This window comes from Xyrauchen texanus, chromosome 34, assembly GCF_025860055.1.
Source record: "Xyrauchen texanus isolate HMW12.3.18 chromosome 34, RBS_HiC_50CHRs, whole genome shotgun sequence".
NCBI classification, from domain to species: Eukaryota; Metazoa; Chordata; class Actinopteri; order Cypriniformes; family Catostomidae; genus Xyrauchen; species Xyrauchen texanus.
Genome location: NC_068309.1, coordinates 586,473 through 601,506, shown reverse-complemented (window position 1 = coordinate 601,506; position 15,034 = coordinate 586,473). Strand labels below are relative to the sequence as shown.

General features: G+C 38.9%; 1 protein-coding gene and 1 long non-coding RNA gene across 2 annotated transcripts in view; both read left to right on the top strand.

Annotated features, from left to right (window-relative positions):
• Positions 1-986: 986 nt before the first annotated feature.
• Positions 987-2,006, top strand: LOC127628013 (uncharacterized). The gene is made up of 4 exons (XR_007968597.1): positions 987-1,126; positions 1,347-1,486; positions 1,625-1,686; positions 1,773-2,006. It is a non-coding gene; the product is annotated as an uncharacterized LOC127628013 (long non-coding RNA).
• Positions 2,007-12,673: 10,667 nt separating this feature from the next.
• LOC127628006 (interferon-inducible GTPase 5-like) overlaps positions 12,674-15,034 on the top strand; it is a 31,732-nt gene continuing 29,371 nt past the window's right edge. The window contains exon 1 of the mRNA XM_052104658.1: positions 12,674-12,724. The gene's annotated coding sequence lies outside the window, so the exon portion shown is untranslated. The remainder of the gene's footprint in view (positions 12,725-15,034) is intronic.

Below are 15,034 nucleotides of genomic sequence, written 5' to 3'. Positions count from 1 at the left end.
TGAGAGTCCAAACTGCACGTCAATATGAAGGAACACAAATCACACACATTTATACATCATTTGAAATCCAGTGGTGATGTTTTGCAGCAGATGGACTGCAGGTCAGGGAGTTTGATGGTCTTAGTTGGTCTCCCAGCCTGACCACCTGAAAAGTGTTCAAAACCCCTTTGAAACCTGCTAACTGACTAGCCTGGGCTACCAGCTAAAATCGGCCAACCAGCTTAAGATGGTTTTAGCAGGTCTTTTCAGCAGGGATGTTTTAAAAATTCCCTGAAAATCCCTGTGCCCCTCATACAAAACGAAAGCAAAAGATAGACAGACAAACATAAACAGACTGTTCATGCAGAATAAAACAACTTTTAGAAGTCTTCGTCTCATGTGACTGATGCTTTTATACATACTGAATATTTTAAAATGACTTGATTTCATTGAGTAAACATTTGTAATGAGGAAAACAATGACTGCGTGACCTTTAATGATGCTGGTTTGAATATCTTGAATATGTCATCTTGATAATCTCATCGATAACTATTTATTTACACCGGGCAAGTACGTTATTGTTCTAAAGCAGCTGTTATCTGCTCAACCGCACAGCTGGACCAATGCAAAGCAGACGCGTTTACTCGCGCGACTAACCTGATGTGTGTCGCGCATGCGCATTGAGCGGCTCGTGATGAGCAGTGGCTGCGTGACGTGTTTGTTCGAGCTGCCGCGAAAATGAGTGATTATCATGTTTTCTGACAGTTATAATGTTGATAACATCAAACTAACAAATAGCAGAAGAAATTGAATACACCAAAAAATACCATTGACTCATTGGGAATCTGTGTGACTCACATTGCGTGCGTGTCTCGGGGATTATGTGGGAGTAAATGTCAAGACTATAAAAAAGTACTGTGAACTAGATGACATATGTGGGAGGAGTCATGAGTGGGTAGATAGATAGATGACACATTTCTCTCTCAGATCTCTCATTGTGCTGTATCCTGTGACAGAAGATGTTCATGGTTTGACTTTCTACTCTGTGTTTTTGTGCTCGAGTCGTGTCAATATATATATAATAGATCAGGATTCTTCTACACAACAGATGATGTGAATGTTTCTGCACTTCACTCATTTATTCAAGGTAATTAAAACACTTTTATCTTTAATTCTTTTATAAAAACCTTCATATCGGATTAAATACAGACAAATGTTTTTCAGTTCTCCATGTAAATCTGGACATTAATGTCAGGATTCATATTTAAATGATTGAATTACATTAAAGGAATAGTTATTTATTCATTTACTCACTCTCATGTAGTTCCAAATCTGTGTGACTCTTTCCTCAATTGAACACATAATAGATGTTTATCTTAATGAGAGAAATAAATGCACAGAAGAACGAGAGAAAGTGAGAAAATGACCAAAGATCAACGAGTCAATGAAGAATCAAACAGTTTCATGTTTCTTCGTCAAAGCAGCACAAATAGTGGCCGACCAAACAGTGAGTTATTGTGTTTATTAAATGATATCAGTCATTATTTACATCATATCTCATATTCTCTGTAATCTAATGGTGTAGAATTGATCCTAAACAATAAGTGAGTTTATATGATCAGATGTTTGTATGTTTAATCTGTAGTGTCTGCTGATCTCAGACCTGTACAAACACAATCTTATGTATCACAGACTGTTAAACATGAGGTGAGATATTCACAGATCATCTACAGAAACGAAACGTTCAAAATAAATGTTCAAATGTTCAATTAATACATTTTCTTTTTCTTTAGAAAACCACATCAAGATCTCTTCTGGAAGACTGTCTGAGACACGTTCAACTCAACTTTCAGCATTTACGATTGAAAATGAAGCAAAACTTCACAAATGATAATTTCTGGACTAAAAAGAATAGTTTGAGAACAAAGACTTTAAATGTTGTTTTAAAATATACTTTGTGCTTTTATTGTTGATTCTGTACATTGAAATGACTGTATATATGCCCAAAAATAAAACCAACTATCTGAAACATACAATTGTTACGATCCCTGGTTGTCTGCCCGTGTCTTCCGTGTCACTGTCACTAATTTCCCGGTCTTCATCACTGTCATTGTTCGCACCTGTTTGTCATTTGTATCCTCATGTGTCTGTGCATTTAAACCCTGCTGTTCCTCCATTACCCTGTCGTTCGTTGTTCTGACTGTTTCGATGTTTCCCGTGTTCTGATGTTCGCTCTGCTGCCTGTCTTACCCTGTTTATCCAGTCCGTGTTCCTTTGATGTCTCCATGTTTTAGTTTCAGTTTCCCCGTGGATGTTTTTATTTGTTCCAGTTTTGTCTTGTTTACACTTCTGTTTAATAAATCCGTAAGTAGATCCAAACTCCTTGTCTGCCTCCTCCTGCAACCGTAACAGAACGACCGACCCAAAATGGATCTAGCAGTGTTCCTCAAGAAGCTGACACAGGCGGACTTGTCTGTTCGGGAGTTCACCCACTTCTTCGCCAGCGTGGCCAGTTACACCGGCTGGGATGACAATACGTTGAAGGAAGCGTACCGGTTCGGTGTACCCAAACACCGATGGTGGGAGTTACCGGAGAACGGAGACTACACCTGGCAAGAGTATGTGGGACTCGTCGTGGAGGAATTCGCTGCCGGGGAACCACCTCTCTTGATCCCGGCTCCCGCCCCTGGGCTTTCCGCGCCAGCCACGGTGAGTGAGCCAACCCCCAAACCTGCCGCGATCAATGAGCCAGCGCTGCCAACTTCGTCCGCCCGAAGGAGGAGGAGGAGAAGAAAGGCTTCCGCTCCCCAGCTCACGCCAGCCACGGTCAGCGAGCCAGCGCCTACGCCAGCCACGGGGCAGACAACCAGGGATCGTAACAACAATATAGCAAGAACTGAGAAATTAATCAGTTAATTATTGAAATGTTATTAATATGTTACAGTCTAGATCAGAGGTTGTCAAACTCTTTAACCATTTCTAAATTTACTCACTGTCTCGATCTCAGGGAAGACTATTCTCTTATTGTGTACAGATGAACACATCTATAATATTCATTGCACAGATGAGTGAAAACTGCTTCGTTTTGGCCAGATTCAGTTCTAAATGACGTTATACCCATTCTTTCATCAATTTTATATGAAGTGTATCTGGACCTTAATTTTGATGCAAACTGAATCTCGTAGCTTTCTGAATTTCTGCTGTAATTGAAAACTTGTGAGCTGTTTTCATGGGCGGCTGCTGGTAAGATCACCAGAGGATACTGCCAACATTGAACAATGGAAATACTCTTGTGAAAGAAATGATAATAGTTATATTAGAACATTATTATTTATGTATAACAAACTTTAAGTATGTTGGAGCCCTGTGTTGTGCTTATGGGTTGAAATGGATGACCAGTCTGTTTTCCAGGCAGAAGACAATCTCTTGTTGTTCATAAGGGTCTGATCATATGATAACTGGTGTGCTCAAACATAAACATGTTCATATCACATGAGAAATCTGCTGAGCTCTAATCACATGTAACTTGCTAACAAACAAGGATATATATACAAGTATCCTACATAAGCCTGCCATGAGTGTGAGGGGTCAGAAACCACATGAGCCTGGAGGACGGGGTCACCTCAACAAAGGTGACCTTTCTGGTAAAATAAATCCACTGTGATTCTCATTAGATGATCATTTTTATAATTGTTATTTAGTTGAGGAAAGACAAGGGTCGGATTAGCCGGTCTGGGACTGCCACAAAACTTCCACTGTTATTCTTAATTAGGGGAATTTATATCTTTAAGAAAAGACCAACGCTGAAATGGAGTAATGGTGGCGTAGTGGGCTAAAGCACATAACTGGTAATCAGAAGGTTGCTGGTTTGATCCCCAACATTGTGTCCTTGAGTAAGACACTTAACTCCAGGTTGCTCCGGGGGGATTGTCCCTGTAATAAGTGCACTGTAAGTCACTTTGGACAATATTATGTTACTCGGGCAGGTTTGGAACCACTAGAGAATCGCCTGACTGCAGTAAAAAGGGAAAATGGGATCGAATTTGACCAAAGATTATGAGATTAATAGAGGTCCAGACCTCTGTCCAGATATGGATGCTCCAAATTGTAAACACATGTTAACTAATTAAAGACCAATCAGCTGCGCTCAATTAGAGATCTGGGCAGCTGAATGTGGTTTTCCAAAGATTGGAGGTTTTAGCACAAAACAGATGAAACAGTTTAAGGAAAAACTGACAGAGAGGGAAAAAACAAGTCAAGAAAAACACGAGACAATGACTAAGAAAGAACAGAAAAAGCACAAGTTATTTAAAGGCATGAGTTATACAAGGAAAGCATTTTCTGATTGGTTAACTGAAACAAACCTGAGGGACAGGGACTGCTAACAAAATCTCTCAGTGTCTAATATATGTAGATTACCCAGAGCTGGAGTCCTTAAGGTCGCCCCCTTCAGAAGTGCTCCAATAATGAGTTGAACTGATGTATAACGCCACCTACTGTGTGACTACAAACACTACACCCATAATTACAGGACAGGAAAGAGTCACATCTGCACAAAAGCCCAAAACATGCAAACTGAGATATGAATGAAGTGATAAAAGAGATTCTAATAAACATACATTCAGGACAAAATCATGTTGTTATAAACTGATATTTTACAGCAAATCAAATACATTGATATGAAATATATATCTATGATCAATTCCATTGAAATGCATTTGGAGTGTGTTTGTGCAGATTTGGAGCAGTTGTACAATATAAAAGTGTTTCTGATCCCTCAACAGGCGACACATCAGTCTCAATAACCACAATGCAACAGTTTTCATGAAAGTTTGTCTTCATGTCCAGACTAATAGTTGAATTATTGTCTTTATTCTGATTGAATCAAGACTACAGAACATCATCTGCATTAGACTGAAGACATTATAAAGATCAGATCAAGTCAAATAGTGTCAATGAATGTATTTGATATTGATTTCTGTCAGAAATAAAGAGTGATTATGAGAGTTGAGCACTAGGTGTCACAATCTCTTTTACAATGGAATAAAAGAAGTGATGCGATGCTAAAAACAGACAGAGACCTACAACTTATAAACTGAACTTACTGAAACTTGTGCAATTAATAAATGTGATTCTGACACTGATCCATTCTAGGAGTCCAAAAGATCTGCTGCAAAACATCATGAGAGTCGTATTAGTTAGGATTTTACATTTGTTTTAATATAACATGTTTTATTGATGAACAGATACAGAATGAAAGACAAATCAGCTTCATAAAGAATAGAGTTACACCTGTGGACAGATCCTGAGGTCTCTCTCTCTCTCTCTCTCTCTCTCTCTCTGGGGCATGCTGGGAGTGTGTGAGAAGCTTGAGTGTTTGTTGGGAGCGAGTGCGTTTCTTTATCGTGCTTTTTCTACATATATATATATATATATATATTTTGTTCTTCCCTTCGTTTTTCTTTTCTAGTTGTAGGTAGAGGCTAGAGAAGCGGTAAGGCGGTTTTCAAACCACGTGCGTCAGACAGACGCCGGTATGGAGTCTGTTCCCGGGTCAGCTCTATCACTCCGGCATGGTTGCAGGTGTGTACCAGAGCCTGGAGTGACAGTGGAAGATCTGCTCGTAGTTATCGGTGAGCAGATCGGTTTCGATCATATAGTGTCGGCATCAAGAATGAATAAAGCAATTGTGGTATTTCTGAAATCTGAACCGCTGGTAAATCAGTTGACTGTGAGCGGGTTATGGGTTAAGGAAACTTTTGTTGCTGTTAGCCCGTTATCCGCTCCAGCAACTAAAATCACCATATCAAACGCGCCTCCGTTCGTGTCGAATGAAGTGATTATGAAAGAGTTGCAGAGGTTCGGTAAGATCGCGAGTCCCGTAAAAATTATTCCCCTCGGGTGTAAAAATGCGGCACTCAAACATGTACTCTCTTTTAGACGTCAGCTTTATATGTTTCTCATCTCACCCACGCGTACTCTTGAAGTTTCCTTCCGTGTGAATCACGGAGAAAACTCGTTTATGATTTATGCGAGCACTGAGACTTTGAAGTGTTTCGCGTGTCCACATCGAGATGAGCAAAGGCCGTCCACATCTAGAGATGACACTGGAGTTACTGTTGAACATCACAATAATGCTGTAGTAGAGCAGAGTGTGGAACAAGATGAAGGAGTGATAGAGGAGGTGAAAAGACAAGAGGAGGTGAGTGTCAATGCTGAAGGTGTGAATGATACTGATGCTATTGTACAGATTGGCTCACAGAATGCTGCTGATTCTGATATGATTGTGATGAATGATGGAAGAAAAGGAGTTTTAGAAGAGATAGTTGATGAGGGAGCTCAGACAGGAGGCTCAGAGGAGAACATTGCTGATGAGGTAGAGGAGTGTTCACAGTTTACTGATGATGGCAGGAAAGAGGGTGAGCAGTGGTCAGATGGAGAGGCTGATAATGATCTATACACTGTTGAAGAGATTAATGCTTTCTTAGATAAGACAAAAGGAAAATCTGGGGTTGAAATTGATGATTATTTCCCTGATATTGAAAAGTTTGTTAATTCTGTGATGAAGGTAAGAAAAACGAGTAGATATGAAGAAATCTCACAACAAAAGAGGTTCCGTCTTAAAAAACATTTAACTGTTATAAGACAGGGTAAGAAAATAGGAAGAGAAAGAATAACGAGGGGAACAACAAAACTACTATGATGACTTTTAACTTTGCTTCTCTTTTCTGTTTTCTTCTCCTCTTCTCTTTAATGGAGTGTTTCTTGGTGGGATCTCTTAATATTAATGGGATGCTGGGATGGGAGGAAGAATGTGATATTATCAGAAATGATTAAATTGAAGGATTTAAGTGTCACTTTCCTACAAGAGACCAATAGTACTCATAATAATGAAGTTGATTGGGGATTATGGTGGAAAGGAGACTATGTTTTGAGTCATGGGACTAATCTAAGTGCCGGTGTAGCTGTCCTTTTTTCCCCTTCTGTTAAAGCCAACATTCTATCAAAAAATGAAGTGGAGCCAGGAAGGTGTTTAATAGTAAAGGCTGAAATTTGTAATTTAATTTTTTTGTTTGTGAATATCTATGCTCCTAATATTGGAGCGAAACGTTTACCATTTTTCACCAGGTTAGAAAGTATAATAAAGGAAGAAAAAGATGATGTTGTTGGAGGAGACTGGAACTGTACTCTTGATTTTACACTAGACAGAAATGGGGAGGAGCCTCATGCAGTGTCAGCCTCCTGTTTAGCTGGTGTTGTACAAAAGTTACGGTTATTAGATGTGTGGAGAGAACATAATCCCCTTACAAAGCAATATACATGGGTGAGAGTTTGTAAGGAAAATATTTCTGCTGCTCGTTTGGATCGTTTTTATTTGTCTTACAATATGAGAAATAGAGTCGTCAATGTAAATATCATTCCTAATGCTATTTCTGATCATAAATTTATTACTGTTGCAGTTTCTTTGGCAAAAAACACACACAAAAGTTGTTATTGGCATTTTAATACAAAACTTTTGGAAGATAAACATTTTTGTGAAACTTTTAAATTGTTTTGGGAGACCTGGAAAACAGAAAAAAGTCTTTTTGAAAGTATTATACAGTGGTGGGAGGTCGGGAAAGTGCATATTAGAGATTTTTGCCAAAAATATGCATCTCATTCCTCTTTTCAATTAAGAAAAACTTTGGAGTGGCTGGAAAGAGAGATTTGTGATATTGAAAAAAAATGACTGATAATGATGCTGATAATCTAAAAGAACTATGGACTGAGAAAAAAAATCAAATAAGCTCAATTTTAAATGAAAGAGTTAAAGGAGCTCTCATAAGAAGCCGCTTTCTGACTGTAAAAGACATGGATGCTCCTACTACCTACTTCTTTAATCTGGAGCGTAAAAAGAGCCAACAAAAACAGATGTACTCGCTGAAGGATGACAACGGACATGTGACCTCAGATCCGCTGGAGATGCGTAGACTTGCTGTGTCTTTTTACTCAAATTTGTACTCTGCTGAAAGTTCAGATGAACACTGCAGGAATGAGCTGCTCAAGGATCTTCCTGTCCTAACTGAAGAACAAAAGGCTTCTCTAGAGACTGAGCTTACCTTCGATGAAGTAACTTCGGCCGTAAAGGGTCTCTCTTCAGGTCGTACTCCAGGACTCGACGGACTTCCTGGTGAATTTTATAAATTCTTTTGGGACACTATTGGTGAGGACTATTTTAAAATATTGCAAAAATGCATTTTTTATGGAATTCTTCCAACAAGTTGTCAACGTGCTATTTTATCGTTGCTCCCAAAAAAGGGTGATTTGACACTTTTAAAGAACTGGAGGCCAGTAGCGATTTTATGCACTGAATACAAAATACTCTCTAAATGTTTGGCCAATAGACTGAATTTGGTGCTACAAGAAATTGTCATAAGGATCAATCTTATTGTATAAAGAATAGATCCATTACAGATAATCTTCACCTAATAAGGGATGTCTTTGATTTTACTCATTGTAATGATGTAAATGTGGGTTTGCTATCTTTGGATCAAGAAAAGGCTTTCGACAGGGTTGACCATGTTTTTCTTTTTGATACTTTGAAGGCTTTTGGTTTTGGGGATAGTTTTATTTCAAAAATTAAACTCTTATATACTGAGGTAAAATGTATGATTAAAATGGCTGGTGGCTTGAGTATCCCTTTAAGTGTAAAAAGAGGTATCAGACAGGGTTGTCCTCTCTCAGGTCAACTGTACAGTATTGTAATCGAACCCTTTCTGTGTAAGTTGAGGAAAGAGTTAATGGGTCTAAAGGTTGACACTGTAATCTCTAATATTAAACATTCCGCATACGCTGATGATGTCACTGTTATAATACGGGAACAAAATGACATTCAGATGCTTAAGGGGGCCTTAGAGTGTTATGGTAAAGCCTCCTCAGCAGTTGTAAATTGGGGTAAATGTGATGCTTTGTGGTGTGGAAAAGATGTTAAAGGTCCAGTACTTCCTGGTGGCTTACAGTGGGGAAGAGCAGGTTTCAAATACTTTGGGGTTTTTATAGGGACAGAAGAGAACAAAAGAAAAAACTGGGAGGGCCTAGTGGAGAAAGTGTGTGCTCGGTTGTCTAATTGGAAATGGTTGCTACCCCAGCTATCCTACAGGGGGAGGGTACTGGTTTGTAACAACTTGGTTGCATCTTCGTTATGGCACAAAATGGCAATACTTGAACCTCCTGAAGATCTGGTGAGAGAAATTCAGCAGCGACTGGTGGAGTTTTTCTGGACAGGACATCATTGGTTGAAGGCGGCGGTTCTTTATCTACCCACACATGAAGGAGGCCAGGGGCTAATCGATGTCACGACTAGAATAAAGGCCTTCAGAATCCAGACGGCACAGAGACTGCTGTATGGAGAAGAGGTGAGCTGGGCTGGAGTTGCTTGTGCACTCATGAGGAGAGCGGGAAACATGGGTCTAGACCGTCATCTTTTCCTTATGGAAATTAATAAACTGGACCTTTCTGGACTGAGCTCTTTTTATAGATCGATTTTAAGATCATGGACATTTTTTAGGTCTTCACGGAGTGGAAACGGGACACAGAAATGATGGCTGACAGAAGAACCGCTATTGTTTAATCTTGAATTAGACTTGGACATTTCTAAATCAGACACCCTCAGAAAAGCCATGTGGGAAGCGAAAATTGCAAAGATTGGACATTTAATGGAAAGACAAAAATGGATAACTGCTGAAAGTTTGGCTTTTAAATTGGGACTAAGATCAATCAGATTAGCACAGAAAGTGTTGGATCAGATTTTAGAGTCTCTGCCACAGGACTATAGACTGGCACTAGAAACCTTTGAAGAGGAGGTGGACAAATGTGTGTTTCCAGAGCTGAGTGTCTCTGCTGAGGCTGGGACATGGCAAGAAATGGAGGGTTGCTTGCTATCCTTTAAGACACCACAGCTGGTTTTGTTTCGAGATGCTGGAAAGAAAGAAGTTTATACCTTATGTGTTAAAATACGGCACCTCAAATCACTAGAGAGTGTCAAAGAGTCAAAATGGCAGGAGATGTTTGGGCTGGGTGCTTCCCCTAAAGGTAGCTGGCGGTCCGTGTACAAACCACCCCTTGATCTGGAGATCTGCAGTGGAGAATTGTACATGGGATTATAGCTACGAACAGACACAGAGCACATTTTGACCCACAGGCAGGGAGGGGTTGTCCTTTATGTGGAGAAGAGGAAACAGTTTTTCATTTGTTTTTAGAATGTGAAAGGCTTCATCCACTTTTTAATAGATTGGAAGAGTGGTGTAATACTCTGGGGGAAGTTTTTACACCGATTTTTTTCATTTATGGACCAAAATATAGAAGTAATAGAAAGGAAGTTCATGTTTTGATCAATTTTTTATTTGGGCAGGCAAAATTGGCCATATGGTTGTCACGAAAAAAGCTGTTGAGTGGTGATGCATCAACTGATGTGGAGTCCATTTTAAAGGGTTTACTAAAATCTCGTATTAAAATTGAATTTACTTTCTATAAATTGGTCGGAGACATGGAAATGTTTAAACATAAATGGGGGGTTAATCAATGTATTTGTGATGTTGATAATGATGGTTGCTTGGAATTGTATATTTAAGTGTATCTGTGTTTTTTTTTTTTTTTTCTTTTAATCTAAATCCTGGAAAATTTGTTAATGTGAAAAATTAATGTTTAAAAAAATATATATATATATATATATATATATATATATAATTTTTGCAAATAAATAGACCCTTAAAGTCTCTCTCTCTCCTCTCTCTCTCTCTCTCTAGGTGTCTGTATGATTTGAGGCTCCTCCCCCCAGTTTAGGAGGTTTAAACTATAATCTTTATTTGGAGGGCGATAATTAGGGAGAGAGAAGCTGCAGGAGAGTTCAGATGACATCACAGTCTTCTTTAATGCAAATGAGTAAAATATTAGTTGTATTAATATTATTATGATGTTTATGAATGTAATGCATCAGTCACTGTGTTTACACATTTATACAGTAAATAACACTGTCAGATCATTTGATATGAAATGAATCAGTGTGATAATAAATATATACAGTATAAATGATCCAAACTGCACGTCAATATGAAGAAACACAAATCACACACATTTATAGATCATTTGGAAATCCAGACCGGACACTTCTTCAGATTCAAAACAGAGGACGTGTCTGGGAAAAAGGGAACAGATGGTCACCCTAGTGTGATTTATAATTGCATTTGGATTATGAAAACACAATTGCAAATATAATTAGTCATTTGTTTTGAAAATATGAATCCTGACATTAATGTCCAGATTTACATGGAGAACTGAAAAACATTTGTCTGTATTTAATCAGATATGAAGGTTTTTATAAAAGAATTAAAGATAAAAGTGTTTTAATTACCTTGAATAAATGAGTGAAGTGCAGAAACATTCACATCATCTGTTGTGTAGAAGAATCCTGATCTATTATATATATATTGACACGACTCGAGTAGAAAGTCAAACCATGAACATCATCTGTCACAGGATACACAACAAGAGAACTGAGAGAGAGAAATGTGTTCTTATATATCGATACACTCATGACTCCTCCCACAATTACCAGTCACATCCAACGAGAGTCACACATAACGATATGTTATATTATATACGGCACTCATACTGTGTAGTAGAAGTGATACTTCCTGTTCCCCGAGTCACACAATGTAACACATATTTCCTGATGTTTAACCACAATCAACTTTGAGTGAGAGAGTGTGTGTGTGTGTGTGTGTGTCTGAGAGTGTGAGAGTGTGTGTGTGTGTGTGTGTCTGTGTGTGTATGAGTGTGTGTATGTGTGTGTGTGTGTGTATGAGTGTGTGTATGTGTGTGTCTGTGTGTGTGTGTGTATGAGTGTGTGTATGTGTGTATGTGTATGTGTGTAAGTGTGTTTATGTGTAAGTGTGTTTATGTGTGTAAGTGTGTGTATGTGTGTCCCATCTATTTATTCTGTCCTGTTTTAACAGGTTTATTCTCATCTTTCAGCCCGGCCCAATAAACAGGGTGTGCAACAAGAATAAAAGTGAGAAGTGCATTCACCTTCAGATAGCAATCGTGCCTTTCTGACCACAACCAAATACATTTATTTTTCAAACTCTCAGGTCAAACACACACGTGCACACACACTCTCTCACACACACACACACACACATACACACACACACACTGACTGACAACAGTTATTCTTTGGACGTCATTGGACTTCATGTTGCTGACGGCACAGCACGCACGCACGCTGCACGAGTGTTTGTTTGTGGCCTGCTTAGCACTGCTTATTCTCATACGTTCAACGTTATAGTCATCGTTCATAGTTATTATTTGTCATTTTACCGCGTTTCAGATTCTTCCGCTTTTTCTCCCGTTTCATCTGCGTGTATTTTACCGGTTGCTGCTGACACCTAGCTAGAGTCTGTGTTTGTAGCCTTTAATCCTTAAACATCTGCCATTTTTAAGCATGCATCAGGTCTTCCCGTATTATTCTCTTATCGGGATTCAACTGCGCGCATATTCCACCTGCATCCACGTCCTATTTTTATCGCGATTAAACTGCGTGCATTTTTTCAGTGCGCACCCGTTTTTTCTCCTCTGCAGTACACAGATTATTGCATCGATCTCAAAGCACCGCTTATCAAGAACAACCACCAACAACAAACAATTTTGTGAGGGATTCAAATCAACCTCAAAACCCTCACCGCTCAGGAACAACGAACAATTTGCGGTAAGTCATGGCATCGGCTCATGTTATTTGTTCATGCATTGCATGTCACATGTTTACAATAGCCTCCTCCGTCAGCAGTGAGGGATTCACATGTGATAAATGTAAGGAATTAGTCAGGCTGACGGAGAAGGTTAATGAGTTAGAGACTCGCATCCGAACGCTAGTAGAGGTCAGTGAGAAAGAGAAGTCGGTAGATACTGTTTCGGATGCGGGCAGTACAGAGAGCAACACACACACTTTGGTTCCGGCTATAGAGCCCCTGCAGCAGGGCATTTGGGTGACGTCTTGGCGGCATACTCGTTCAGCAAAGAGACACCACTCTCCCGTTCCTGTTAGGGTTTCCAATAAATTCTCCCCACTCAGTGATACACCCACTGAGAATCATATTGAAAGAGACCTTGTTATCGGTGATTCTATTGTAAGGAACGTGGAAATAGAGACTCCAGCCACTATTGTTAATTGCATTTCGGGGCCAGAGCGTCTGACATCAAATCAAATTTACAAGTGCTGGCTAATGCTAAACGTAGATTTTCTAAAATTGTTATCCATGTCGGCACTAACGATGTCCGGCTTCGCCAGTCAGTTTATTTTTTTTTATTTATTTATTTGACATGGACAGACAATTACATTGGACAATTTTGTTTAAGTGTTTTAGCACAAATGCTAATTTTTCAACACCTGTCCACGGGAGGCTTTAGGAAATAAAATACAATAACAAAACTAATAAGCAAAATAATACTAAAAATACTAACAGAAAAGGATAGCTAAAATATACCATGTAATTACAGAGAGAAGAGAAAACAAATTGCATACATAAATTATAAAGCAGAAGCATCAGAGTCAGCGAATATCATTAGTTATTCATGCGAGCACTGCTGTTTAGTTTTTAGCCATTGTTTAAGTCCTCTGTTGAAAGCTTTGCCATCGGTCTCTAGTTTTAAATCAGTAGGCAAAGCATTCCAGAGTTTTGGCCCCTTTACTGAGAAGGCAGACTGACCAAAAGAGGTCTTACACTTTGGGACTAAACAGTCACCTCTGATAGTGGCTCGTGTGTTCAGCCCCTGAGAGCTTTGGCGTCTACTGATTAATATAGAAAACTGTGGTGAAACAAGATTATTTAGACATTTGAAAACCAATTTAATATAATTAAAATCAATAAAACTGTCAAAACCAAGAAGCTTATGCTTTCTTATAACATCACAATGATGCCATCTCATGGGTTTCCGGTCCATGATTTTTATTGCCTGTTTGTAAAGTGAGAGAATCGGTATTAATTTATTTGGAGAGATTTGTGACCATGATGTGACGCAATATGATAGGTGTGAGAATATCATTGCATGCATATATAGTTTTGCAGTGTGACAGGACAAATCCCTTCTTATTAACCGAAAACAATTTTTATTTGGTCTGACCTTTTTGCAGATGTACTTAACATGATTATCAAATTTAAATTTTTTATCCAGAATAATCCCAAGGTACTTGACTTCATTGACTGCTTCTATTGCTTCATTTTTTATTTGTACCTCAAATATATCGCTAACCGACCTATTAGTTATAGAGAAACACATGGAGACTGTTTTCTTAACATTTAGCGATAGATGAGATAACTCGAGCCAGTTAGAGATATTCTTTAATGCTGTTGTCAGGTGTTCACCTGCCAGACTGGGTGTTTTAGTAGAAACATGGACCACAGTGTCGTCTGCATACATCTGACAGTTTACACCTGGACAGCATTTTGGTAGGTCATTTATATACATTGTGAACAGCAAAGGGGCAAGTACAGACCCTTGCGGTACTCCCATGTTGTTGGCTTGCAGAGGTGACCTCACCCCATTTACCCTAACACATTGCTGTCTCCCGCCCAAATAAGACCTAAACCACTGCAAAGCTTCTGAAGACATTTTAAATTGATTTAATTTATGTAGCAAGATACTATGATTAACAGTGTCAAAGGCCTTTTTTAGGTCCAGGAACACCGCCCCAACAACATTTCCTTTATCCAGTGATTCTTTAATTTTATTGATCAAATAACAGTTAGCTGTTTCGGTGGAATATTTGTCTCTAAATCCAAACTGTAATGGATAAAGCAAGTGATTAGACTCTAAATGTTCCGCTAATTGCTCGTGACAATCTTTTCCAGAACTTTTGAGACTACAGGAAGGATAGCAATAGGCCTATAATTGCTTGATATTTCCTTATCCCCGATTTGTAGACCGGTGCAATTATTGCTGTTTTCCAGCTCTCTGGGAACATATTTGTTTGTATTGATAAATTGACTAAATAAGTAACTGGCTCTAACAAACAGCTTTC